The sequence below is a fragment of the Carassius gibelio genome, chromosome B22 (genome assembly GCF_023724105.1).
Source record: "Carassius gibelio isolate Cgi1373 ecotype wild population from Czech Republic chromosome B22, carGib1.2-hapl.c, whole genome shotgun sequence".
NCBI classification, from domain to species: Eukaryota; Metazoa; Chordata; class Actinopteri; order Cypriniformes; family Cyprinidae; genus Carassius; species Carassius gibelio.
Window position 1 is genome coordinate 41,739,775 of NC_068417.1, and position 27,213 is coordinate 41,766,987.

A 27,213-nucleotide genomic window follows, 5' to 3' on the forward strand; every position below is an offset into this window, starting at 1 on the left:
GGCTGACATTTCTAGTAATAAACACATTATCTTGTACAAAATACTTCCCATATACATTCTTATTTCCCATATACATTCATCTACTTACTTAATCCCACAATATCGCCACTTGCACTAGTCTTTCTTCACATGTGAATCATTCTGTGTGTCCCTCTACCTGGAAAAGTGTCCTCCATCCATATATACTTTCATCAACATATCTTTGTAAATACCTACTACAGCTACTTCACACTTACCCTCTAAAACAAAACATTTATCCAACAGCCTTAAGACTAAATTTGCATATTCATTAACCAGATTTAACAAATCATTAAAGAAAAACGCATACACTATAACCAATTCAAAAAAAAAAAATTAACCCTTAAGAAGGATATTTGTCTTATTTGTTTTTTTTTTTTAACATGTCTTATACAACTATGATGAATTTTAGTTAATTTGGTCATATCGTAAAATAAACTCATTACAATAAACGTATATATATTATTCTCTGGAAGCCGGCTAAATGAATAACCACTGTTATTGCATTCCTGACATATGTCAGACCCTCAGTCACCTCACAGATACCAAATACAGACATTGCTTATAACCTAAATCCCAGTAAAGATACCCTTATTTTATGAAAATCTATCATTTTCCCGATCAATGGTACAATTATAGAGATTGAATATCCATTTTACCCTTTCATTCCAAACTTGGTGTTAAAAACACAAAAATAAACAAACCAAAAATAAGCAAGATCAATATTGAGCCATCTTTAAAAAAAATAAAAATAATCATAATTTCCTCAAACCTAGAGCAGTTCCTAGTTTATTACTTAATAAGCCTTTTATTAAGTTTTACTTTCACCACGAATCCAGTTGCAGTCATCATAGTTTACATGCTGTTTAAACATACATGAACCATAAACCTAAATTTGTCTTTGTTAACAACATTTGATCAAAATTACATTTTAAGTATTGAAGTGTCTAACTTCAAAAATACAACTAACCCGTCCACTTATTGTCATGCATGTATTTTTATACCATGACATTACTGTTAACCATACTCATTGCCTTTTTATGACCTTTTTTTTTATGCAAATCTTGTCAATTATCATACCACATTACTGTACTCAGACTATATTAATGACCCATTCAGAGGCAAATCATCAATACTTTCGTATAAAGTCAATTTAGTTCTCACTGTTTTGTCAGTTAGAAGCGTACAGGTCAGCTACGTGATCAATGTCTTAACAACCCTCGTTCATGTTTGTCATTTGGCAGTGATATTTATTTACTCAAAATTATTATAAACTGAAAAAGAGCACACAGATTTCCCAATACTATTACTAAATGAACAATACTATTACTTAGTTCTAAACGCCCAAATATTTATTAAAGAGACATTCTCAGTTTCTGTAAATCTGTATTGAAACAGTATACATTATCAAAAAGCCCTGTCAGTGTTCACAATATTAATTTGATTTGACCTGACAGGTGTTCATAAGCAGCTCCATAGAGCCTATTACAATTGTTTTGTTCAAACAAAATTTATTATTATTATTTTTTTGCTGTGCTATTTCAATTAATTCAAACCTCTTGTTATGGATTTGCTCCATTAAGGGGCTATCCACACGTTTTTGTTCAACTTATCTCTGTTCTACATAAACCACTACATAAAGCTTTTGCACTATATTACACAAGCAGGATTCACTCCTTTGTTTTCCCACCAGGCTTCTTTATGTGAGGGTGCTCTCTGGATAATTTGGTTAGTGACGTAGCCAATCTGTCACTGTTTTTCTGCCGTCAAGTCTAAAATATTTACCTTTACCATTCAAACAACAAAGTGTTAACTTGTTAAAATTTAGACCCTCATTTAAATTTAGGCATGGATTTTAAACCCATTTTGGACGGCAAACTTAAATTTCACAAATCCAATCATATAAACACTCTTTAACATATTAATCCAGAGAGTGATTTAAATCAGCGTTATAAAAGACAAAACAAGTCATTATTACCAGTAGCAGACAGAGCTGGATAACCAATCCACTTAAAGCTCGTCCCATGTTTGGCATTGTCTTTTCATTAGTTTCACTCAGAATTACCGACTTCTGTAAAGTAATTTCACTTAACACATCTGTAATGATAAAACACTCATTCCAGAGGTTAGTGACTCAATTGAAACAAAACAGGAACAGAATTGTCCCCCAATAATATATATATAGCCATCCTCATGCATGCACATACTTAACACATTTATATTTTAACAGCTCATATTTAAGGTTTTCCTTTTGGTAATAAATTGGGAGGATTTAAACTCAAATATTGTCTATGCATTTTACCAAGTTTGTACCTAATCTCTAATCTAATCTCAAAGTTTTCCTGTTCATTAATGATTTTTATTTTGAGAAAAATCAGCTGGGTTGTTTTGGTCTTCAAATCATTGCTCTGTTTTGGTTACTCTTTCTTAGCAGGCCAATAATAGAAGAAGAGCACTATCCCTGCCTCCACTCAAGCACTCTCTCTCTCTCTTACTGTGCAAATTATTATTTATTTATTTATTTTGACAATTTTTGCCAAACTTTAACTTAGGGTTATATGTTGTAATGAATTTTATATTATAGTCTAAATTATTCAAATAAGTTAAAAATGTCAAAGTTTCTAGATCTAAAATCTCAGTTTAAACTGTTTAAAATACATAATGCTAGGAACATTTCTTTAAAATTATTTTTACCTTACATGCTTAATTCCCTTAACCTTTGTTATCTAAACCATCTCTTGATTAAGCAGAAGCAGTCTTCATTTTTAGCCACCACCATATCTTGTTATCATCTTGTGTCATGCCTAATGACCTGCATGAGTAAAGACTATGAGACATATTAGTTCAATATCATTTTAGCCTCATAAGAAATTTTTGTCTCAAAATAATGTCTGTCATCACATGGTCTCAGATGGTTCTTGACAGCCCATTGCCATTAACTCTTTATAAATAAGCCTCTTTTCCTCAGGGTGTGATCCCCTGGCATAGTTGCATCAAGTTGTGGACGCTTGTCGCAACAATCAATCAAGGAATGTGGTTGCTGGTGATCAGGTCTGGAGGAGCTCACATTTTGAGGCAGATTGCTGTACTTCATACAGTTCCCCTCTTAATGATGCTCTAGGCCTATCAAGCATCCGCTCAACTCCACTACCATCTCACATATAACACCTCCCTTCAGGGCAGGTGCCCAGTGGCGGTGACCCCCTGCCTTAGGTTGTCCCCTATTGGCCAGAAGAGGATCTTACCCGTCATTGAGAAATCACCTCATGCACACTGGTAACCACTCTTTCCCGTTGCAACATCCTCGACAGTCTTCTTCCAGAATCCAGTATTTCCTGCAGCTTAGGAAAGGTGCACTCAAGAACCATGAGAGCCATTGACAGCACCTACTAGTGTTAAAACATTGAAAAAAGGTTAATCAAACTAATATTTAATCGCTAAACTCAATTGGATACCTCCAAACTATCATGCTGAGATTACTCAGTGAATTTATTTTTCACACCCGTCCATTCATTGTAATTTTCTGTTGCTTCTGTAGCTGCAGCCATCAGGCCCTGTATGATGGTGGAGACTAAAAATAAGACAGATAAGTTACTGGTCATAGAACAAATAGCAATACAACTGTTTAACTATTCAAAATTACTACATTTATAGCTCAGGGTCTGTATTATGATTTTAAAGACCTCATGTCTCTTCAACAATTGCTCCTAAATTGTTATTCATTATTTTTATAATCTCTTATTTCTTACATGCATTGGACAGTTGAACATTTAACTACCAATTGCCCTCTTAATGCATTAAATTTGAACTCTTTTTAGCATGTCCTTTAGCATCTCTGCCTATGATTTGACTGAAACACTGTGCTGTACTATAAATATCTTATCACTTAAACACAGGCTCAGATAACGGCATTTTAGCTTACTTTGAATGAGAGAGAGAGAACTCTGAGGGATTCAGGACTCGTAACAATGCATTTTCATTCATTTTTAACATAATTTCATCGTACTATCATTTTACTCTAGCCCAGTTTAAAACTTGTCAGAAATTATATGCATTTTAAAAATAAACATCTTTATATTTGTATTTTTACTTTATTTTCGCAACTCAAATGTTTCTCAAAGTTCTTTGCAGTCATTGTCATTACTTTTACATCAACTTGTATTTATCCATTCACTTAATTCTGGCCATGGCTTCTGAATTTCAACATTGGTTTTAAATCTGTCAGAGGTTATCTGACCCAGGTATATTACTTTGGGTCTTGCTAGCATGCTGTCTTCAAAGTTACTTTGAAACCCCCGTTTATGTTACTTGTTTACAACTTTATCATCTCATAAACAAAAAATAATTTTCTTTTCTCTTCTTTTTTCTTTTTTTATGATGCTGCGTGACTACAATTTTGCAATCCAACAATAAAATTACTCTTTTGGCCAAACATTAGTAAATATAGGAATTACATTTTTTTTTTTTTTTACTCAGAACATGTCTCTGGTACTTTCAAAGCTTAAGCCAGAGTCATGGTGGGGGCCAGCATGAGATAAAACAACGGCTTCATTGTAGTCAAAGTAATTTTATCTTTTTTAACAAAACATAAGCTTCTAAGTTTTTCCAAAATGCCACTGCCAATTTGTGTGCCTACAGTTCTAAGTTTAAAGCCAATCAAGTTTTTGTTTTAACATTACAATCAGAATTAAAGCTCAGACTGATCATTCTTTAAATGAATTCAGAGAATATATATTTTTTTTTTAAAGTCAGAGCTTCAGAGCCAAACTGTTTACAGCATTTGCTCTCTTCTGTTTCATTATTTCTATCAGGGCTGACCAGGTTACCTAATTTGTCAGTCATATTTCTATCATAAACCAAAAACATATTGAGGCGGCGATCTTACCAACAGCACTTGACTTCTGCGTGATGAAATTGCAAAGTATATTCCAGAATTTCCATATACTGGTCCAATCCAATCAGGGTCATGAAAACTACATTTTAGCTCTTTTGGGGTTGTTCCTGAGGCATCCCAGATCAATCAATACTTTCCCTTTGCATATATCCCTATATTTTTATAGGTGCACATATGAATTATCACTATTTATTTTTAAACACTAATTTTGGATACTCTTTTCCCTAACCACTGACCTGGCCTATTTCTAAGCTCGGGGCGCCCCTGTCTGTAATGGTGGGTGATCGAGAGTTGGAAGAGCGAGATACGACTAGAACCCCCGTCTAGCGTCTTACATTCTTCTCGGGATTTCCCATACCCCTACTTTGGCTTCCCTGGCCGTAAATGCACTGCCCTTTATGGCCTCTCGTGCTTTTCGGCTTTCTGTGCTTGACCCAGCACTGCCTATTTACGGCTCTATGTGTCCCTTGTCCCTCGGTGCTTGACCCAGCACTGCCCTTTACGGGTTCACATGCCTGTTAAGAATGCGTTTTTGTCCCCCCCTGGACTGTGCACACCTAGAAAATTTTTACGTCTCTCTCTAAGACCTATAGGTGTGCACCTGTTCCCTCTGTAACTGTACACATCTCTAAATATCTTATATCAAGACCTACCGATGTGTACTTGTACCCCTTATACTCACAAGGTTACTTATTTACAGGTATATTGTGACACCAATTTACCTACTCCACCCTGGAGCTGGTGTCTACCCCCTCACGTCTGAGGGAGTCTATCGTTCCTCCTTCTCTCGACCCCCTCCACTTACAGACAGTTCCTAACCAATAATATTAAATCTAAAATCTTTCCTACCTTGGTTTGATGATTGATCAGGGATGTCAACAAAGAACTATTGCCCGCCGATCCTCCACCATTAACTGTAGGGGAATTTACAGTTAAAACCCAAGGACCAGATATGTCGCAATGAAGACCAGGACTCAGAGATGAGTTCAATTAATAATAATAATTTTACTTGAAGAAATGTGTTTGCAATTTCATCAGCAGAAGTCAGCTTCAACACTCTCGAAGGAGTTCGCAGGCCGCGCCCAGTACAATACAAAATCAACCACTGTTATACCCTGACAGAGGATACTAATTGCGTCAATGCATGAGTCAACAAAATTCTGATTGGTTCCAAAACCTAGATAAAACTCTCCAAAGACGTATATCTGATATGCTGGACACTGGCAGTTGATTGTTTGTCCTGGGACTGTCTGAGCTTCTCCCTGTACAGACAGATACTAACACACGTACACAGAGAACTTATCTAAAATTCAAGGCTTTCTAGCACTGGCAAGTGTCTTATCATTATGGTTGGATACACACACATAATATGTGGACATTAATCTTGAGGAAAAGAAATACAGCACACATAAGGTTACACATTTCACTCTTGCTATAACTTGATTAATAGTCAAACAAGAAATCATGTAATAATATAATATAATATCAGTATGAAGGATATGGCAACTCGGCATCCACTCCTTCAGAAGCAACTCCTCCCCCTTTGCCTTTTAAACGCGGCTCATGTTTATAACAGTAATCTTGGGGGGTGGACTCATTTAAAATAATGTAATCATCAGGTTTTAGCCAAGTTTCTGTCAAACAGAGCACATCTATATTATGATCAGTTATCATATTATTTACAAAAAGTGTTTTCGTAGAAATGGATCTGATATTCAATAAGCCAATCTTTATCATTTGTTTATCCATATTTCATTTGTTTTTTATTTGTTGAACCTCAATTAAATTGTTAACCTTAACTTGGTTTGGACATTTTTTGTATTTTCTAGTTCGGGGAACAGACACAGTCTCTATAGTGTGATATCTAGGTGAAAGAGTCTCTATGTGCTGAGAATTAACTGACCTCTGTGACGGGAGGCAGCTAGCAGACGGTCGGTTTAGCCAGTCTGTCTGCTTCCTGACCTGTGCCCCAGTTAGTCAAGTATAAACACTAAGACTATTTGCCATATTTCTAGACAGAAGAGCAGCACCACTTCTTCAGCAGCACTCTTTGCAGCAGACTTCGCTTACGGCCATACCAACCTGGCTATGCCCGATCTCGTCTGATCTCGGAAGCTAAGCAGGTTTGGGCCTGGTTAGTACTTGGATGGGAGACCGCCTGGGAATACCAGGTGCTGTAAGCTTTTTGGACATTTTTCACTTAGTATATAATAATTTTGCCAAAAAATAGAGTCAATGCCCGATCTCTGAATATTAGCAGGTTTGGGCCTGGTTAGTACATGGATGGGAGACTGCCTGGGAATACCAGGTGCTGTAAGCTTTTGGACATTTTTCACTTAGTATATAATAATTTTGCCAAAAAATAGAGTCAATGCCCGATCTCTGAATCTTAGCAGGTTTAGGTCTGGTTAGTACTTTGATGAGAGACTGCCTAGGAATACCAGGTGCTTTAAGCTTTTGGGTTTTCTTTCCTACTTATATAATGTACTGGCGATAAGATTGGCTGGTCTTTAAATAGCCCTCTCTTTGCAGCAGACTTCGCTTACGGCCATACCAACCTGGCTATGCCCGATCTCGTCTGATCTCGGAAGCTAAGCAGGTTTGGGCCTGGTTAGTACTTGGATGGGAGACCGCCTGGGAATACCAGGTGCTGTAAGCTTTTTGGACATTTTTCACTTAGTTTATAATAATTTTGCCAAAAAATAGAGTCAATGCCTGATCTCTGAATATTAGCAGGTTTGGGCCTGGTTAGTACATGGATGGGAGACTGCCTGGGAATACCAGGTGCTTTAATCCTTTTGGAAAATTTCACGAATTATATAATAATCTTTCATTAAAAAAAAAAAAAAGAGTCAATGCCCGATCTCTGAATCTTAGCAGGTTTAGGTCTGGTTAGTACTTTTATGAGAGACTGCCTAGGAATACCAGGTGCTTTAAGCTTTTGGGGTTTCTTTCCTACTTATATAATGTACTGGCAATAAGATTGGCTGGTCTTTAAATAGCCCTCTCTTTGCAGCAGACTTCGCTTACGGCCATACCAACCTGGCTATGCCCGATCTCGTCTGATCTCGGAAGCTAAGCAGGTTTGGGCCTGGTTAGTACTTGGATGGGAGACCGCCTGGGAATACCAGGTGCTGTAAGCTTTTTGGACATTTTTCACTTAGTATATAATAATTTTGCCAAAAAATAGAGTCAATGCCCGATCTCTGAATATTAGCAGGTTTGGGCCTGGTTAGTACATGGATGGGAGACTGCCTGGGAATACCAGGTGCTGTAAGCTTTTTGGACATTTTTCACTTAGTATATAATAATTTTAACAAAAAATAGAGTCAATGCCCGATCTCTGAATATTTGCAGGTTTGGGCCTGGTTAGTACATGGATGGGAGACTGCCTGGGAATACCAGGTGCTTTAATCTTTTTGGAAAATTTCACGAATTATATAATAATCTTTCATTAAAAAAAAAAAAAAAAAAAAAGAGTCAATGCCCGATCTCTGAATCTTAGCAGGTTTAGGTCTGGTTAGTACTTTTATGAGAGACTGCCTAGGAATACCAGGTGCTTTAAGCTTTTGGGTTTTCTTTCCTACTTATATAATGTACTGGCGATAAGATTGGCTGTTCTTTAAATAGCCCTCTCTTCAATCAATCAATCACCTTTATTTATATAGTGCTTTAAACAAAATACATTGCGTCAAAGCACTGAACAACATTCATTTGGAAAACAGTGTCTCAATAATGCAAAATGATAGTTAAAGGCAGTTCATCATTGAATTCAGCTATGTCATCTCTGTTCAGTTGAAATAGTGTCTGTTTTTATTTGCAATCAAGTCAATGATATCGCTGTAGATGAAGTGACCCCAACTAAGCAAGCCAGAGGCGACAGCGGCAAGGAACCGAAACTCCATCGGTGACAGAATGGAGAAAAAAACCTTGGGAGAAACCAGGCTCAGTTGGGGGGTCAGTTCTCCTCTGACCAGACGAAAACCAGTAGTTCAATTCCAGGCTGCAGCAAAGTCAGATTGTGCAGAAGAATCATCTGTTTCCTGTGGTCTTGTCCTGGTGCTCCTCTGAGACAAGGTCTTTACAGGGGATCTGTATCTGGGGCTCTAGTTGTCCTGGTCTCCGCTGTCTTTCAGGGCAGTAGAGGTCCTTTCTAGGTGCTGATCCACCATCTGGTCTGGATACGTACTGGATCCGGGTGACTGCAGTGACCCTCTGATCTGGACACAGACTGGATCTCGTGGCCACGGTGACCTCGGAACAAGAGAGAAACAGACAAATATTAGCGTAGATGCCATTCTTCTAATGATGTAGAAAGTACGGTGTTATGTGAAGTGTTTCCGGTTCCGGTTTACCTAATTAATGCAGCCTAAAAATCCTTTAACGGATTTGGATATTAAAAGCATATTAGTATGTTATGTGTATGCCAGGTTAAAGAGATGGGTCTTTAATCTAGATTTAAACTGCAAGAGTGTGTCTGCCTCCCGAACAATGTTAGGTAGGTTATTCCAGAGTTTAGGCGCCAAATAGGAAAAGGATCTGCCGCCCGCAGTTGATTTTGATATTCTAGGTATTATCAAATTGCCTGAGTTTTGAGAACGTAGCGGACGTAGAGGAGTATAATGTAAAAGGAGCTCATTCAAATACTGAGGTGCTAAACCATTCAGGGCTTTATAAGTAATAAGCAATATTTTAAAATCTATATGATGTTTGATAGGGAGCCAGTGCAGTGTGGACAGGACCGGGCTAATATGGTCATACTTCCTGGTTCTAGTAAGAACTCTTGCTGCTGCATTTTGGACTAGCTGTAGTTTGTTTACCAAGCGTGCAGAACAACCACCCAATAAAGCATTACAATAGTCTAACCTTGAAGTCATAAATGCATGGATTAACATTTCTGCATTTGACATTGAGAGCATAGGCCGTAATTTATATATATTTTTGAGATGGAAAAATGCAGTTTTACAAATGCTAGAAACGTGTCTTTCTAAGGAAAGATTGCGATCAAGTAGCACACCTAGGTTCCTAACTGATGACGAAGAATTGACAGAGTAACCATCAAGTCTTAGACCGTGTTCTAGGTTATTACAAGCAGAGTTTTTAGGCCCTATGATTAACACCTCTGTTTTTTCTGAATTTAGCAGTAAGAAATTACTCGTCATCCAATTTTTTATATCGACTATGCATTCCATTAGTTTTTCAAATTGGTGTGTTTCACCAGGCTGCGAGGAAATATAGAGCTGCGTATCATCAGCATAACAGTGAAAGCTAACACCATGTTTCCTGATGATATCTCCCAAGGGTAACATATAAAGCGTGAAGAGCAGCGGCCCTAGTACTGAGCCTTGAGGTACTCCATACTGCACTTGTGATCGATATGATACATCTTCATTCACTGCTACGAACTGATGGCGGTCATATAAGTACGATTTAAACCATGCTAATGCACTTCCACTGATGCCAACAAAGTGTTCAAGTCTATGCAAAAGAATGTTGTGGTCAATTGTGTCAAACGCAGCACTAAGATCCAATAAAACTAATAGAGAGATACACCCACGATCAGATGATAAGAGCAGATCATTTGTAACTCTAAGGAGAGCAGTCTCAGTACTATGATACGGTCTAAATCCTGACTGGAAATCCTCACATATACCATTATTCTCTAAGAAGGAATATACTTGTGAGGATACCACCTTTTCTAGTATCTTGGACAGAAAAGGGATATTCGAGATTGGTCTATAACTAACAAGTTCTCTGGGGTCAAGTTGTGGCTTTTTTTATGAGAGGCTTAATAACAGCCAGTTTGAAGGTTTTGGGGACATATCCTAATGACAATGAGGAATTAATAATAGTCAGAAGAGGACCTATGACTTCTGGAAGCACCTCTTTTAAGAGCTTAGATGGTATAGGGTCTAACATACATGTTGTTGGTTTAAATGATTTAACAAGTTTATACAATTCTTCCTCTCCTATAGTAGAGAATGAGTGGAACTGTTCCTCAGGGGGTCTATAGTGCACTGTCTGATGTAATACGGTAGCTGACGGCTGAATGGTTGCAATTTTATCTCTAATAGTATCGATTTTAGAAGTAAAGTAGTTCATAAAGTCATTACTGTTGTGGTGTTGGGAAATGTCAACACTTGTTGAGGCTTTATTTTTCGTTAATTTAGCCACTGTATTGAATAAATACCTGGGGTTATGTTTGTTTTCTTCTAAAAGAGAAGAAAAGTAATCAGATCTAGCAGGTTTTAATGCTTTTCTATAGGATATGCTACTTTCCCGCCAAGCAATACGAAATACCTCTAGTTTTGTTTTCCTCCAGCTGCGCTCCATTTTTCGGGCTGCTCTCTTTAGGGTGCGAGTATGCTCATTATACCATGGTGTCAAACTGTTTTCCTTAACCTTCCTTAAGCGTAAAGGAGCAACTGTATTTAAAGTGCTAGAAAAGAGAGAGTCCATAGTTTCTGTTACATCATCAAGTTGTTCTGAGGTTTTGGATATGCTAAGGAATTTGGATACATCAGGAAGATAACTTAAAAAGCAGTCTTTTGTGGTAGAAGTGATGGTTCTTCGATACTTGTAACAAGAAGTAGAATTTACAAAATATTTAGCTATATGAAGTTTACACAGAACTAAATAATGATCTGAGATATCATCACTTGGCTGAATAATTTCAACACTATCAACATCAATTCCATGTGACAGTATTAAATCTAGAGTATGATTTCGACAATGAGTAGGTCCTGAAACATGTTGTCTAACACCAATAGAGTTCAGAATGTCTATAAATGCTGATCCCAATGCGTCTTTTTCATTATCAACATGGATATTAAAATCACCAACTATTAAGACTTTATCTGCTGCCAGAACTAACTCGGATGTAAAATCACCAAACTCTTTAATAAAGTCTGTATGGTGCCCTGGTGGCCTGTATACAGTAGCCAGTACAAACATAACAGGGGATTTATCATTAACATTGGTTTCTCTGGATAATGTTATATGAAGCACCATTACTTCAAACGAGTTATACTTGAAGCCTGCCCTCTGAGAAATCCTAAAAACGTTGTTATAAATTGAAGCAACTCCTCCCCCTTTGCCTTTTAAACGCGGCTCATGTTTATAACAGTAATCTTGGGGGGTGGACTCATTTAAAATAATGTAATCATCAGGTTTTAGCCAAGTTTCTGTCAAACAGAGCACATCTATATTATGATCAGTTATCATATTATTTACAAAAAGTGTTTTCGTAGAAATGGATCTGATATTCAGTAAGCCAATCTTTATCATTTGTTTATCCATATTGCATTTGTTTTTTATTTGTTGAACCTCAATTAAATTGTTAACCTTAACTTGGTTTGGACTTTTTTTGTATTTTCTAGTTCGGGGAACAGACACAGTCTCTATAGTGTGATATCTAGGTGAAAGAGTCTCTATGTGCTGAGAATTAACTGACCTCTGTGACGGGAGGCAGCTAGCAGACGGTCGGTTTAGCCAGTCTGTCTGCTTCCTGACCTGGGCCCCAGTTAGTCAAGTATAAACACTAAGACTATTTGCCATATTTCTAGACAGAAGAGCAGCACCACTTCTTCAGCAGCACTCTTTGCAGCAGACTTCGCTTACGGCCATACCAACCTGGCTATGCCCGATCTCGTCTGATCTCGGAAGCTAAGCAGGTTTGGGCCTGGTTAGTACTTGGATGGGAGACCGCCTGGGAATACCAGGTGCTGTAAGCTTTTTGGACATTTTTCACTTAGTATATAATAATTTTGCCAAAAAATAGAGTCAATGCCCGATCTCTGAATATTAGCAGGTTTGGGCCTGGTTAGTACATGGATGGGAGACTGCCTGGGAATACCAGGTGCTGTAAGCTTTTTGGACATTTTTCACTTAGTATATAATAATTTTGCCAAAAAATAGAGTCAATGCCTGATCTCTGAATATTAGCAGGTTTGGGCCTGCTTAGTACATGGATGGGAGACTGCCTGGGAATACCAGGTGCTTTAATCTTTTTGGAAAATTTCACGAATTATATAATAATCTTTCATTAAAAAAAAAAAAAAGAGCCAATGCCCGATCTCTGAATCTTAGCAGGTTTAGGTCTGGTTAGTACTTTTATGAGAGACTGCCTAGGAATACCAGGTGCTTTAAGCTTTTGGGTTTTCATTCCTACTTATATAATGTACTGGCGATAAGATTGGCTGTTCTTTAAATAGCCCTCTCTTTGCAGCAGACTTCGCTTACGGCCATACCAACCTGGCTATGCCCGATCTCGTCTGATCTCGGAAGCTAAGCAGGTTTGGGCCTGGTTAGTACATGGATGGGAGACTGCCTGGGAATACCAGGTGCTGTAAGCTTTTTGGACATTTTTCACTTAGTATATAATAATTGTTGCGTTAGAATAAATAAAATCCACTACGAGTTGTAACAACGTGTCCTCTCCTGACGCCCCGTTCGGTGGGGATATTCTTAAAGAACCGAACAGTTATAAACCGCGGCCCACTGCACTGGATTGAATGCAGCAAAAAACAGCCACGGACTGCTTCATTAAGGAAGCTCAATCAACCCAGGATCAGCTGGCCTCTCACTTCTTTGACTGACCCCAAGTTTATCATTAATCAAACTGCACGTTGATCAAGGATAAAGGAGCTCATGTGCACATTGGCATTGACGTCTCTCCAGTCAACACAAAGGGAGTAACAATGGCAGACTTGGAAAAGCTTAAAAGTGTGCGATCAAGAGCACAGGCTTCATTCACCAAAAGGGCTCATACTCTCACCAAACCGGGACTCTTGGAACCGACTGAAGTTCTCAGTGAATGGAAGATTTTCAGGACAGACTTTTTTAAAGTCATAGATGCGGGACATGAGTATGCTGAAGCCCTGAGAGAGTCATCGGATGAGGAGGTCATAGAATCTGCAAACCAAATTGATGAAAAGACAGCGGAGTGTGAGAACAGGTTCCTCGAGGTAAAGAATGCCTCCCAGGAAACCTTTTGGACCAGCTATGCAGAGGAGGTGTTTTTTAAGCAGGTCAAAACAGCTGAGTCGACCATCACTCAGGCAGAGGAAGAGGAAGTTAACCCTCGGAAGTCAGTCAAGGACCGTAGGCAGAGTGGAAGGAGTTGGTTCCTGGTTCGAGGGCATTAGATCTGAGGACACGCCACAAGACACTAAAGAAGAGGGTCCTGGCGTTGTCTGACAAACTGGAGGAGGACGAAGCAGACCAAGTGAAGGGTAGAGAAAGAAACCTGGAAGATGAAAGCAGCGTGGTTGGTGATCCGATACGAGATGCTCCTTTCATCTCTCTACCTGACATATTTGCCGATCGCCAGCTGAAGCCCAAAACGTATGCGGGGGCATTGAACATGAACACACGGCCCCTCTCACAGCAGAGCAGCCCGGAAAGGACCAAAGGAAACTTTAATCTCAAGCCTCAAATCAGCCTTGAAAGAGCACGGCTACCAACTTTCTCTGGTGACATGAGGGACTATTACCGCTGGAAGACTGAGTGGGAGGACCTACAAGAATTGGGTAACCCACAAGGTGTGGAATGTATAAAAAAGTTCCACTTATTAAATAGTCTCCACGAAAAGGTCAAGAAGGATCTCGTCCTATCTAGCTGTGGATCCGCCGACGATATGTTCAGGCTGCTGGACAGCAAATACGGGAACAAAGCAAAAATAGTCCTAATGATCACCAGCGAAGTCCAGTCTCTTCCCCCTGTTAAAGGAAACAATCCAAGAAGAACCATTGAACTGATCCAGGCTGTTGAAAGAGCACTGTACAACCTCCAGATTCTTGGTGAAGAGGATGCCGTGAAGAACCGTGTTGTTGCTCAATCTCTTGAAAGCAAGCTTCCCAGTTCACTCAAGAAGGAGTGGATTATGCACAAAACTGACCCAGCAAACAGGTTCTCTCCAAAGTATCATTTTGATTGCCTCCTAGGATTCTTGAAAAGGCAAGAGGAGATTCTTGAGGAATTGGATCAGTTGGAGCCAAGCCCTGTGGACAAAGGCCCTGTGGAAAAGGGTGCTGCAGACTACCCAGATAAGAGAGGGAGGAAGGCTTTTACTAAATCCACAGCAGGTCAGAAGGACGACTATCCCAGCTGTACTGTCTGTGAAGATGACTCCCATGCTGGCAAGCTATTTGCGTGCAAGATTTTCAGGGAGCAAGATCTCTTAAGAAAAAGGGCCCATGTGAAGAAGCTAGGGTTGTGCTCCAAGTGTTTGAGGCCCCACCCCAAGGATGGTAAAGGATGCACACCCAGATACCTCTGCCCAAAAGTAGACTGTCGGAAAGGAGGGGTGTCGGACCACAATTACCTTCTGTGTCCTAAGCTACCGACTCCAAAGAAGGACTACAGCAGTGAGGAGCAGAGTACCATAAAAATTGGAGGAAAGAAACTTGGCCTAACCAACAAACAAGAGGAGTTTCTGGCAGAACTTACTCCAGAACAAAGAGAGAAATACAAGAATGCATTCTCAAACAAAATATCATCAACTGTATGTGCCAAGACTGGAGATGCACTGCAAGAACATCCAGTGGTGATGATGCTGATGGAAGTGACGACAAACTCGGGTTGCCTTATTGGCTCCCTAATCGACCTCGCATCTGATACCAATTATATCACCAATGAAACTGCCGATCAACTTGGACTGTGCGGTGAGAACATCAGGCTTATAGTCCATGGAATCGGGGGAATTTTTTTTTTGGTCAGACTGTCCTGACCAAAAGATATTCCCTGCGGCTGAAGGTGAAGACATCCAAGGGAAAAGTGGCAGAGCATAGAATTCTCTGCTATGGCCTGGAAAACATCGCCGAAGTGACTCAATCAGTCACTGCCGAGCAACTGCAGAAGTTTTTCCCAAATGTACCCAGAGACGAACTGGTCCGTCCCACAAAGATTGACCTTCTTATCAGTCATCGGGAAGGTCGTCTTGTTCCCCAGCCAATCAGGATTGTGGAAGACCTCGTTCTCTGGGACGGTCCCCTAGGAAAGACCGTTGGGGGAACCCATCCCGATCTCATTGAGACAGTTGACATGGCCGTGTACTGCTCCGAGACTCACCTTGCGAGAACCATGAGATCAGCCTCGATGGCGTATAAAGAGACCATCATACCTCGGGAAAAGGAAGGAAATGCGCTTGTCCGGAGCACAGCAACAGCCAACAAAGACGTCTTCGAGTGGTTCAGGAGGGGCAGCATCGTAGCTGCGTGCAGTCCCCAATGTGGTGGCTGCAAGTGTGGTAGGTGCCCCCCTGGAGGAAAAGAAATGACCCTTAAGGAAGAGCGGGACCTGGAAAAGATAAAAGAATGCCTAACATACGTGCTGGCGGACAAACACAGCAACTCTCCCCACTGGGACGCAGCTTATCCCTGGAAGAAAGACCTCACAGCACTGCCAAACAATCGGCAGGCAGTGGAGGCGACCTTCAGAAACACTGAGAAACGTCTGGAGAAAGATCCTGTGTGGAAGGCTGCATACAAAGAACAAATACATGAAATGGTTTCAAGAGGGGCTGCTGCAAAACTCACAAGGGAGGAAATTAACAACTGGGAAGGACCTAAATGGTACACCGAACCCTCACTCCTCCTCAACCCCTGTGAGAATTGTGTGGAATAGTAGCCAAGAGTTCCGAGGCATAAGTCTAAATGATCTCCTTCACAAGGGTCCTGATGTACTCAATTCCATCAGAGGTGTCCTTCTGAGGTTCAGGAGTGGACTCCATGCCACACTAGGCGATGTAAAAAAGATGTATAACTCAGTGTGGCTGAAAGATGATGAAGTTCACCTCCACCGCTTTCTCTGGAGAGACTACCCTGAGGACAACATTGAGGAGTTTGCAGTCGTCAGAGTAAATATCGGCGATAAACCAGCAGGATGTATTGCCCAAGTTGCAATGAAAGAGACAGCCAACCTTCCTCAGTTTGCTGATATGATTGAAGAACGGCGAGCTCTAACTGAGGACAGCTATGTGGATGACATCCTGACCTCACATGATGACCTCAAGACACTGGAGAGGATCACCAAAGGGGTGGAGGAGATTTTGAGAGCGGGAGGCTTCTTCCTGAAACCATGGGTTCTGTCACGCCAAAGTGGGAGGAGTGGAGCCCCTTCTGAAACAACTGTACCCACGACCCTCGTACTGCCCAACCAAATGCATGATGGGGAGAACAAAGCGCTTGGGGTCGGTTACGAACCTGAGACAGACAAGCTCCGGTTGCTAACTTCTATCAACTTCTCTAAGAAAAGAGGGAAAATGAGGACAGGATTTAATCTGAGCATGGAGGATGTCAGGGAAGGAACACCAAATCCCCTTAACCGACGCATACTTCTTAGCCAGATTGCCGCATTATACGACCCGGTTGGTCTTGCCTCACCAGCCAAACAAAGGGGAGTGATGTTGGTACGAGAATCATTCCAGGAAGCTGGCAAGGACAACCTATTTAAAGACACATGGGATGCCCCTCTCTCACTGAAACTTAGAGAAGCCGCAATAACGCTCTTTGAAGAATTTGTGAGACTTGGCCAGGTAAGGTTTGAGAGAAGCCTCACGCCTCCTGGAGCCATAGGCCCACCGACAGGGATCACGTTCTCAGATGGAAGCGAATCCTCCTATGGAGCCGTACTCTACCTGCGGTGGGAGAACCAAGACAAGGTTGTAATGAAGTTGGTGGAATCCAAGGCTAAACTGACCCCTCTCGACCAAAAAGGAGATGTGATCAAAGCAGAACTCTGTTGCGCGGTCTTCGCTACCCGCCTAAAAAAGTATTTTGAGAAGCACTGCCACATTAAAGTTAAGCAATGGATTCACTTTGTGGACAGCCAAACAATCCTGGCAGCCATCCAAAAGGACAGCTACGGCTTCCAGACCTTTTTCGCAAATCGAATCGGTGAGATTCAGAAAGCCGGACATGTGGAAGATTGGAGGTGGATTGAAGGCAGACGAAACATTGCTGACATTCTTACCAGAGGTGCAACTCCGGAGGAACTTGATGAAGGGTCAGAATGGCAGCAAGGCCCTGAGTTCCTGAAATGGCCTAAGACCGACTGGCCTATGAAGATGGCCAGTGAGATTACACCCTCTGCTGCTGAAGATGTGGGAAAACTTCAGCGGAAAGCCTTCTCAGCTGTGATTACCAGGGCCCAGTCAAAAGAAAGAACTGACCTTAACGGGCCTGACATCAATGCGGACCTCAGACATGGAGTCAACGGTAGATCAACATCACCAGCTGTCTCGGGTGCAACATCAGTGGCAGACAGACAGAGAAGGCCCTGGGCGATTGGTTTGGTACGCCTTGTGAAACCTCAACGCTTCAGTTCTCTGTCTAAGCTGTGTGGTTCCATAGCCTGGACTCGAAGACCTGCAGAAACCTGGCTGAGAAAATGCCAGGCACCTGACTCATCAAAGTGGGAGGCAAACTGCTCTGTCTTGTCAACTGAGGAGAGAGCGCAAGCTTTCCAAGACCTGGTCCTCGCAGCCCAAGATGGCAGTCAGTTCCTGGACTCAACACTGAACCGCTTGGTGGTCCACAAAGACGAGAGCACAGGAATCCTTCTCTGTGGAGGACGAATCCAGTCCTGGAAAGAAGATGGAACAGCTGTTCCTTTAATTCCATTTCGTTCATGGCTCGCAACACTACTGTCAAGAGAAGCTCATGACGAGAACCATGAAGGTGTTGCTGCCACGCTTCTGCGCACCAGGAGGAAGGCATGGATTGTGCAAGGTCGGAGGATAGTAAAGAAAGTTGCAAACAACTGTATTACATGTCGCAAACTGAAAGGGAAGATGTGCCAGCAGATGATGAGTGATCTGCCACCAGAACGCTCACAGCGTGCTAACCCATTTGAGTATACCACACTAGACCTCTTTGGCCCCTTTGAAATCAAGGATGCTGTCAAGAAAAGAACAGGAAAAAAAGTTTGGGGCATAGTATTCTGTTGCATGGCATCAAGGGCAGTCCATGTGGACCTCGTTGACGACCAATCATCTGAAAGCTTTCTCCAAACTTACTCCCGCTTTGTAGCATTGAGAGGCAATCCCAGAAAATTGTGGTCAGATAGAGGAACCAATTTCATTGGAGCTAAACCTGCCCTACAAGATTTGCATAGGTACTTAGCTACGCCCATCCCTGGCGCCGTTTCAGATCCATCCAGATTGGTGTGGATATGTTCTGGAAGAAGTGGAGTGAACTGGCCGGACCTAATTTATTCATTCGGCCAAAGTGGCACCAGACCCAAAGAAATGTAGCGATAGGTGACATTGTTTGGATTGCTGATCAAAACGCACTGCGAGGGCAATTCCGGCTCGGACGGATCCAGGCTGTGTACCCTGACAAGAAAGGACTTGTGAGAGACGCAGACGTTAAGATGTGTGCAGGCCCCCCTGCCTCCCTTATAGTTGGGCAACTGAAGAGGAATACTCAGCAGTTGACGTCAGTCATCCTACGGCGAGACGTGAGGAGACTGGTAGTCCTCATCCCTGTGGAAGACCAGTGACTCCTAGACCTCGTCTCTTTGGCCACCAGTTCTCCAGGCGCTGCCTAAACACCCAAACCCCAATTATGAAGGCATTACCTCAGGATACCTCTTTCTCTCTCTCTCTTTCTCTCTTTTTTTTTTTTTTTTTCACTGGTTGGTATGCTTCTATGCTGCCTTCACCACCACTTGTACCACCATTCACGAAGAATGAAGAGTACATACCCCATATGACCAAACCTGGCAGAACACCACACATCTGTCAGGGGAGGTGTCTGAACAATGACAATGGTGTCCTATTCTTCATAAAGAAGAAAAAAAAAAAAAAAAAAAAAAAAAAAACAAAGGATATATATGTGGTGTAATGTTTTGCCTGTGACCGCCTTAAATCACATGATCAGTCGGTCAAGTGGGAGGTGTTGCGTTCACTATGTCACGGGTGTTCGTAATGTAACGCAGGATAATAGGTGGGAGGTTTCACTTACCTGATTGAAGCATGGACCAGTCAAATCCCAAACAGGTGTGTTAAATCCAGTAATGAATGAGCGCGGGCTATAAGTGGGAGCGAGTATTCATTTTGGCATGTTGTCTCGTCAGGAGAGATGCGCCACCGGTAAGCTGCTGTTTTTATCCATTGAGTTTGTTGTCTGTTGCGTTACTGCTGTGCTGCCGTTATATGTGCGTGGTTTGTATGATTGATAACTGTTACTTTGGTCACGCTGATAAAACCTTGTGTGCGATCTGATGTTTAATATTGTCGGCTCGATAGTATCCGTGGCTATAAAAAGGCAAATGTTTGAAATTGGAGCGTTTCACTGTCACACGAGTTACTTCCTGTTTGCGGTGCTGGATGGGTAATGTAGTTGATCACTTTACATTTTGTAATGGATTACTATGCTCAGCGATGCCACTTAGAACTACACTCACTGTTTTTCACTTTGAGCCAACAGACTGAGAACGCTATTGGTTTAATGTGTAACATTGACATTGTATATTTGGTGTGTGTGAAGTTGTTGCATTTCTGTGTTAATATGCATGTGCTTAGTATTTAAACTAAATGGCTACACAAAGTATATTATGATATTTATAAGATTAAATACTGACTATATTGAAATTTATATTTTATTTATATTTGTATATATTATATTATGTAATCTATATTTATATTTATATTTTATGGTTATCAGTATTGTTTACATTATAACCTCTCTATTTCTCCAGGTTTATAACCTGCTGCTGATATTTGTGGACTAATCAACTGTAATTAAAAATGAACCAAGAATAAATAAAATCCACTACGAGTTGTAACAACGTGTCCTCTCCTGACGCCCCGTTCGGTGGGGATATTCTTAAAGAACCGAACCATAATTTTGCCAAAAAAAAGAGTCAATGCCCGATCTCTGAATCTTAGCAGGTTTAGGTCTGGTTAGTACTTTTATGAGAGACTGCCTAGGAATACCAGGTGCTTTAAGCTTTTGGGTTTTCTTTCCTACTTATATAATGTACTGGCGATAAGATTGGCTGTTCTTTAAATAGCCCTCTCTTCAATCAATCAATCACCTTTATTTATATAGTGCTTTAAACAAAATACATTGCGTCAAAGCACTGAACAACATTCATTTGGAAAACAGTGTCTCAATAATGCAAAATGATAGTTAAAGGCAGTTCATCATTGAATTCAGCTATGTCATCTCTGTTCAGTTGAAATAGTGTCTGTTTTTATTTGCAATCAAGTCAATGATATCGCTGTAGATGAAGTGACCCCAACTAAGCAAGCCAGAGGCGACAGCGGCAAGGAACCGAAACTCCATCGGTGACAGAATGGAGAAAAAAACCTTGGGAGAAACCAGGCTCAGTTGGGGGGTCAGTTCTCCTCTGACCAGACGAAAACCAGTAGTTCAATTCCAGGCTGCAGCAAAGTCAGATTGTGCAGAAGAATCATCTGTTTCCTGTGGTCTTGTCCTGGTGCTCCTCTGAGACAAGGTCTTTACAGGGGATCTGTATCTGGGGCTCTAGTTGTCCTGGTCTCCGCTGTCTTTCAGGGCAGTAGAGGTCCTTTCTAGGTGCTGATCCACCATCTGGTCTGGATACGTACTGGATCCGGGTGACTGCAGTGACCCTCTGATCTGGACACAGACTGGATCTCGTGGCCACGGTGACCTCGGAACAAGAGAGAAACAGACAAATATTAGCGTAGATGCCATTCTTCTAATGATGTAGAAAGTACGGTGTTATGTGAAGTGTTTCCGGTTCCGGTTTACCTAATTAATGCAGCCTAAAAATCCTTTAACGGATTTGGATATTAAAAGCATATTAGTATGTTATGTGTATGCCAGGTTAAAGAGATGGGTCTTTAATCTAGATTTAAACTGCAAGAGTGTGTCTGCCTCCCGAACAATGTTAGGTAGGTTATTCCAGAGTTTAGGCGCCAAATAGGAAAAGGATCTGCCGCCCGCAGTTGATTTTGATATTCTAGGTATTATCAAATTGCCTGAGTTTTGAGAACGTAGCGGACGTAGAGGAGTATAATGTAAAAGGAGCTCATTCAAATACTGAGGTGCTAAACCATTCAGGGCTTTATAAGTAATAAGCAATATTTTAAAATCTATACGATGTTTGATAGGGAGCCAGTGCAGTGTGGACAGGACCGGGCTAATATGGTCATACTTCCTGGTTCTAGTAAGAACTCTTGCTGCTGCATTTTGGACTAGCTGTAGTTTGTTTACCAAGCGTGCAGAACAACCACCCAATAAAGCATTACAATAGTCTAACCTTGAAGTCATAAATGCATGGATTAACATTTCTGCATTTGACATTGAGAGCATAGGCCGTAATTTATATATATTTTTGAGATGGAAAAATGCAGTTTTACAAATGCTAGAAACGTGTCTTTCTAAGGAAAGATTGCGATCAAGTAGCACACCTAGGTTCCTAACTGATGACGAAGAATTGACAGAGTAACCATCAAGTCTTAGACCGTGTTCTAGGTTATTACAAGCAGAGTTTTTAGGCCCTATGATTAACACCTCTGTTTTTTCTGAATTTAGCAGTAAGAAATTACTCGTCATCCAATTTTTTATATCGACTATGCATTCCATTAGTTTTTCAAATTGGTGTGTTTCACCAGGCTGCGAGGAAATATAGAGCTGCGTATCATCAGCATAACAGTGAAAGCTAACACCATGTTTCCTGATGATATCTCCCAAGGGTAACATATAAAGCGTGAAGAGCAGCGGCCCTAGTACTGAGCCTTGAGGTACTCCATACTGCACTTGTGATCGATATGATACATCTTCATTCACTGCTACGAACTGATGGCGGTCATATAAGTACGATTTAAACCATGCTAATGCACTTCCACTGATGCCAACAAAGTGTTCAAGTCTATGCAAAAGAATGTTGTGGTCAATTGTGTCAAACGCAGCACTAAGATCCAATAAAACTAATAGAGAGATACACCCACGATCAGATGATAAGAGCAGATCATTTGTAACTCTAAGGAGAGCAGTCTCAGTACTATGATACGGTCTAAATCCTGACTGGAAATCCTCACATATACCATTATTCTCTAAGAAGGAATATACTTGTGAGGATACCACCTTTTCTAGTATCTTGGACAGAAAAGGGATATTCGAGATTGGTCTATAACTAACAAGTTCTCTGGGGTCAAGTTGTGGCTTTTTTTATGAGAGGCTTAATAACAGCCAGTTTGAAGGTTTTGGGGACATATCCTAATGACAATGAGGAATTAATAATAGTCAGAAGAGGACCTATGACTTCTGGAAGCACCTCTTTTAAGAGCTTAGATGGTATAGGGTCTAACATACATGTTGTTGGTTTAAATGATTTAACAAGTTTATACAATTCTTCCTCTCCTATAGTAGAGAATGAGTGGAACTGTTCCTCAGGGGGTCTATAGTGCACTGTCTGATGTAATACGGTAGCTGACGGCTGAATGGTTGCAATTTTATCTCTAATAGTATCGATTTTAGAAGTAAAGTAGTTCATAAAGTCATTACTGTTGTGGTGTTGGGAAATGTCAACACTTGTTGAGGCTTTATTTTTCGTTAATTTAGCCACTGTATTGAATAAATACCTGGGGTTATGTTTGTTTTCTTCTAAAAGAGAAGAAAAGTAATCAGATCTAGCAGGTTTTAATGCTTTTCTATAGGATATGCTACTTTCCCGCCAAGCAATACGAAATACCTCTAGTTTTGTTTTCCTCCAGCTGCGCTCCATTTTTCGGGCTGCTCTCTTTAGGGTGCGAGTATGCTCATTATACCATGGTGTCAAACTGTTTTCCTTAACCTTCCTTAAGCGTAAAGGAGCAACTGTATTTAAAGTGCTAGAAAAGAGAGAGTCCATAGTTTCTGTTACATCATCAAGTTGTTCTGAGGTTTTGGATATGCTAAGGAATTTGGATACATCAGGAAGATAACTTAAAAAGCAGTCTTTTGTGGTAGAAGTGATGGTTCTTCGATACTTGTAACAAGAAGTAGAATTTACAAAATATTTAGCTATATGAAGTTTACACAGAACTAAATAATGATCTGAGATATCATCACTTGGCTGAATAATTTCAACACTATCAACATCAATTCCATGTGACAGTATTAAATCTAGAGTATGATTTCGACAATGAGTAGGTCCTGAAACATGTTGTCTAACACCAATAGAGTTCAGAATGTCTATAAATGCTGATCCCAATGCGTCTTTTTCATTATCAACATGGATATTAAAATCACCAACTATTAAGACTTTATCTGCTGCCAGAACTAACTCGGATGTAAAATCACCAAACTCTTTAATAAAGTCTGTATGGTGCCCTGGTGGCCTGTATACAGTAGCCAGTACAAACATAACAGGGGATTTATCATTAACATTGGTTTCTCTGGATAATGTTATATGAAGCACCATTACTTCAAACGAGTTATACTTGAAGCCTGCCCTCTGAGAAATCCTAAAAACGTTGTTATAAATTGAAGCAACTCCTCCCCCTTTGCCTTTTAAACGCGGCTCATGTTTATAACAGTAATCTTGGGGGGTGGACTCATTTAAAATAATGTAATCATCAGGTTTTAGCCAAGTTTCTGTCAAACAGAGCACATCTATATTATGATCAGTTATCATATTATTTACAAAAAGTGTTTTCGTAGAAATGGATCTGATATTCAGTAAGCCAATCTTTATCATTTGTTTATCCATATTGCATTTGTTTTTTATTTGTTGAACCTCAATTAAATTGTTAACCTTAACTTGGTTTGGACTTTTTTTGTATTTTCTAGTTCGGGGAACAGACACAGTCTCTATAGTGTGATATCTAGGTGAAAGAGTCTCTATGTGCTGAGAATTAACTGACCTCTGTGACGGGAGGCAGCTAGCAGACGGTCGGTTTAGCCAGTCTGTCTGCTTCCTGACCTGGGCCCCAGTTAGTCAAGTATAAACACTAAGACTATTTGCCATATTTCTAGACAGAAGAGCAGCACCACTTCTTCAGCAGCACTCTTTGCAGCAGACTTCGCTTACGGCCATACCAACCTGGCTATGCCCGATCTCGTCTGATCTCGGAAGCTAAGCAGGTTTGGGCCTGGTTAGTACTTGGATGGGAGACCGCCTGGGAATACCAGGTGCTGTAAGCTTTTTGGACATTTTTCACTTAGTATATAATAATTTTGCCAAAAAATAGAGTCAATGCCCGATCTCTGAATATTAGCAGGTTTGGGCCTGGTTAGTACATGGATGGGAGACTGCCTGGGAATACCAGGTGCTGTAAGCTTTTTGGACATTTTTCACTTAGTATATAATAATTTTGCCAAAAAATAGAGTCAATGCCTGATCTCTGAATATTAGCAGGTTTGGGCCTGCTTAGTACATGGATGGGAGACTGCCTGGGAATACCAGGTGCTTTAATCTTTTTGGAAAATTTCACGAATTATATAATAATCTTTCATTAAAAAAAAAAAAAAGAGCCAATGCCCGATCTCTGAATCTTAGCAGGTTTAGGTCTGGTTAGTACTTTTATGAGAGACTGCCTAGGAATACCAGGTGCTTTAAGCTTTTGGGTTTTCATTCCTACTTATATAATGTACTGGCGATAAGATTGGCTGTTCTTTAAATAGCCCTCTCTTTGCAGCAGACTTCGCTTACGGCCATACCAACCTGGCTATGCCCGATCTCGTCTGATCTCGGAAGCTAAGCAGGTTTGGGCCTGGTTAGTACATGGATGGGAGACTGCCTGGGAATACCAGGTGCTGTAAGCTTTTTGGACATTTTTCACTTAGTATATAATAATTGTTGCGTTAGAATAAATAAAATCCACTACGAGTTGTAACAACGTGTCCTCTCCTGACGCCCCGTTCGGTGGGGATATTCTTAAAGAACCGAACAGTTATAAACCGCGGCCCACTGCACTGGATTGAATGCAGCAAAAAACAGCCACGGACTGCTTCATTAAGGAAGCTCAATCAACCCAGGATCAGCTGGCCTCTCACTTCTTTGACTGACCCCAAGTTTATCATTAATCAAACTGCACGTTGATCAAGGATAAAGGAGCTCATGTGCACATTGGCATTGACGTCTCTCCAGTCAACACAAAGGGAGTAACAATGGCAGACTTGGAAAAGCTTAAAAGTGTGCGATCAAGAGCACAGGCTTCATTCACCAAAAGGGCTCATACTCTCACCAAACCGGGACTCTTGGAACCGACTGAAGTTCTCAGTGAATGGAAGATTTTCAGGACAGACTTTTTTAAAGTCATAGATGCGGGACATGAGTATGCTGAAGCCCTGAGAGAGTCATCGGATGAGGAGGTCATAGAATCTGCAAACCAAATTGATGAAAAGACAGCGGAGTGTGAGAACAGGTTCCTCGAGGTAAAGAATGCCTCCCAGGAAACCTTTTGGACCAGCTATGCAGAGGAGGTGTTTTTTAAGCAGGTCAAAACAGCTGAGTCGACCATCACTCAGGCAGAGGAAGAGGAAGTTAACCCTCGGAAGTCAGTCAAGGACCGTAGGCAGAGTGGAAGGAGTTGGTTCCTGGTTCGAGGGCATTAGATCTGAGGACACGCCACAAGACACTAAAGAAGAGGGTCCTGGCGTTGTCTGACAAACTGGAGGAGGACGAAGCAGACCAAGTGAAGGGTAGAGAAAGAAACCTGGAAGATGAAAGCAGCGTGGTTGGTGATCCGATACGAGATGCTCCTTTCATCTCTCTACCTGACATATTTGCCGATCGCCAGCTGAAGCCCAAAACGTATGCGGGGGCATTGAACATGAACACACGGCCCCTCTCACAGCAGAGCAGCCCGGAAAGGACCAAAGGAAACTTTAATCTCAAGCCTCAAATCAGCCTTGAAAGAGCACGGCTACCAACTTTCTCTGGTGACATGAGGGACTATTACCGCTGGAAGACTGAGTGGGAGGACCTACAAGAATTGGGTAACCCACAAGGTGTGGAATGTATAAAAAAGTTCCACTTATTAAATAGTCTCCACGAAAAGGTCAAGAAGGATCTCGTCCTATCTAGCTGTGGATCCGCCGACGATATGTTCAGGCTGCTGGACAGCAAATACGGGAACAAAGCAAAAATAGTCCTAATGATCACCAGCGAAGTCCAGTCTCTTCCCCCTGTTAAAGGAAACAATCCAAGAAGAACCATTGAACTGATCCAGGCTGTTGAAAGAGCACTGTACAACCTCCAGATTCTTGGTGAAGAGGATGCCGTGAAGAACCGTGTTGTTGCTCAATCTCTTGAAAGCAAGCTTCCCAGTTCACTCAAGAAGGAGTGGATTATGCACAAAACTGACCCAGCAAACAGGTTCT

At 41.0% G+C, this 27,213-nt stretch overlaps 1 protein-coding gene and 7 non-coding genes across 9 annotated transcripts in view; 7 read left to right on the top strand and 1 right to left on the bottom strand.

Annotated features, from left to right (window-relative positions):
• The window catches only part of LOC127987501 (protein NYNRIN-like), a 363,443-nt gene that overhangs the window by 243,875 nt on the left and 92,355 nt on the right, over nucleotides 1–27,213 (bottom strand). The gene's annotated exons all lie outside the window — the stretch shown is intronic.
• Nucleotides 6,977–7,095, top strand: LOC127995321 (5S ribosomal RNA). Its single transcript, XR_008168275.1, has one exon. It is a non-coding gene; the product is annotated as a 5S ribosomal RNA (ribosomal RNA).
• On the top strand, nucleotides 7,453–7,571 carry LOC127995332 (5S ribosomal RNA). Its single transcript, XR_008168286.1, has one exon. It is a non-coding gene; the product is annotated as a 5S ribosomal RNA (ribosomal RNA).
• Nucleotides 7,937–8,055, top strand: LOC127995344 (5S ribosomal RNA). Its single transcript, XR_008168297.1, has one exon. It is a non-coding gene; the product is annotated as a 5S ribosomal RNA (ribosomal RNA).
• LOC127995356 (5S ribosomal RNA) lies at nucleotides 12,527–12,645 on the top strand. The gene has a single exon (XR_008168308.1). It is a non-coding gene; the product is annotated as a 5S ribosomal RNA (ribosomal RNA).
• LOC128002672 (5S ribosomal RNA) lies at nucleotides 13,148–13,266 on the top strand. Its single transcript, XR_008175415.1, has one exon. It is a non-coding gene; the product is annotated as a 5S ribosomal RNA (ribosomal RNA).
• Nucleotides 24,914–25,032, top strand: LOC127995368 (5S ribosomal RNA). The gene has a single exon (XR_008168319.1). It is a non-coding gene; the product is annotated as a 5S ribosomal RNA (ribosomal RNA).
• LOC128002673 (5S ribosomal RNA) lies at nucleotides 25,535–25,653 on the top strand. The gene has a single exon (XR_008175416.1). It is a non-coding gene; the product is annotated as a 5S ribosomal RNA (ribosomal RNA).